The following is a 1,841-nucleotide window of genomic DNA, read 5'->3' as shown; positions in this document are numbered from 1 at the left end:
ATCTGGCTGAATTAATGAGAGTGTTTGCACAATACATTCTGCGCTGACCTTTACGTCTGGGATAGGCATACAAATCCTGCCTCAGCCAAAATGATGGAAAGCAATTTGGATCTGAAGGCTGTAAATGGTCACAGCTGAAATGAATTCTGACAAGTCATAGCTGAATTCCTGTTGCTCAGAAACAGCCGCCCCCCTCCCTTTTCCTTTCTCTCCTCCCTTTTAAATGGACCGAATTGGCTGTTTAATATTAGAGAACTCCAGAGCCTGAAGACTGTAGGAAATGGAAGGGTTTTATTGGGGCCAGCTGAAGGCGCTCTCATCAGCGAATGGAGGTGTGTTGACAGCTCTTGAGTGTGCCAGTGAGTGACATTCCAGTCCAGCATCCTAAAGCGACCTTAAGGAAGGGGCGGGGGAGAGGGGGGCGAAAAGGCCTGCAGAGAAATTAACGGAAGAATTTAAACAGGGTTGGGTTTCCAGCGCTGTCATCTTATTTCACGATACTCACTTAATAAATAAAGGGCCAGATTAAATATTTTCCTTTCGTTACCATATCGTTGGGCAGTGCCGTTGACAAAAATGAGTAATGTGATGTTTGAGTAGTGAATGCTGAATGGGAGCAGGGGCTGCTGTATTTGAATAGGTCAATTATGACCCAGCGGCATAAAAAAATAAAGGCAGCATTAAAACAGCAGCTTCATTAAGGAAGCAGTTACCCCTTTTTCCTTTCCCAGTCACAGAGTTTGATTTCGGAGCAATGTTGCCCACCTTTGATGCAAACCAGATTATGTCACGTTTAAAGCTGTCAAAAGTGGTGGCAGAGGGGCAGGAACAGTGGCTCGACTTTCTCAAGCTGTAAAGCAGGCATCCTGGCCTTTTCAAAGGCACAAAAAAAGGGGCAGAGGATGGAGAGGGAAGAGCCTGATATTCCACCTAAAATGGCCATCCATGCATAAAATAGCTGCTCTTTGTACTCCTTAAACTGTCATGGTTTTTAATCATCCCAGTAAGCTGTTAGAGCCTTTGGAAGTTTGAAGCCAATGTTTCTTTCGTTTCCTAAACATGATCCTTGAGAAGCTCCACATAAGTCGAAAACCCAACGCAGGTTTCTAGAGAGCACCTAACTCAACCCCCTATTCTATGTCCTTCTCCCCGCCCCCTGCCCAATTTTCTCTTCATTTTCTCTGAACGGTGCTATAGGAAACACCTGCCCTAGGGTCTGCTCCCATTTTACCCAGCTGGCTCCTTTCATCCATGCACTGGCTTGGGGTCAGCCCCACCAACAGGTGTTTTCCCTCAGAACAGCTTTCCTGCCACAATTGGAGTAGATCACAAAGGCTGAACTTTGCTGCAGAAGGGTCAGAGGTCAAACACAGCAGCATTGGATCCCTTGGGGACCCAGGGCTGACCAGGTGTTTAATATTATCGGAGCTTATTTGCCGAAAATTGTGATGGAGTGTTCTCAGCAATTCAAAATAAATTTAACGAGAACGGGTTTAAAAGCCCCCCACATTATACAATGCCTGTTCAATGGACAGAAAGGTTAAAGTTAATTCAATCAGGCATGTGTACTTTCTCCAAAAGGGGAACACGTGCACTCAGAGGGTTGGCCCCATTTGTTGCAATTTTGGGTCTCATTTCCATTTGTAAGAAAGATAACTACTTGCATATGGAAACAATCAATAAAAGAAGTCATTAAAATTTCTCCCATTTAGAAAAAGAAATTCTTAATGAAGTAATATCTTTGCCAGGGCAGACAGAAATGTAAATTAGAAGATGGAAACCTATTAAATGGTACGGCAATGTTGCTAGTCATTTCTCTCTCCCCTTTTTTTAATCTAATG

At 43.9% G+C, this 1,841-nt stretch overlaps 1 long non-coding RNA gene across 1 annotated transcript; it reads right to left on the bottom strand.

The window, feature by feature from the left end:
• Positions 1-272: 272 nt before the first annotated feature.
• On the bottom strand, positions 273-1,300 carry LOC309340459. The gene is made up of 2 exons (XR_014155999.1): positions 1,232-1,300; positions 273-431 (listed from the first exon to the last, which is right to left on the bottom strand). It is a non-coding gene; the product is annotated as an uncharacterized lncRNA (long non-coding RNA).
• Between the last annotated feature and the right edge of the window lie 541 nt (positions 1,301-1,841).

This window comes from Podarcis erhardii (genome assembly GCF_964252035.2).
Source record: "Podarcis erhardii genome assembly, chromosome: 4".
NCBI lineage: Eukaryota > Metazoa > Chordata > Lepidosauria > Squamata > Lacertidae > Podarcis > Podarcis erhardii.
The sequence above is the reverse complement of the archived record's forward strand: the minus strand, read 5'-3'. Positions and strand labels throughout refer to the sequence as shown.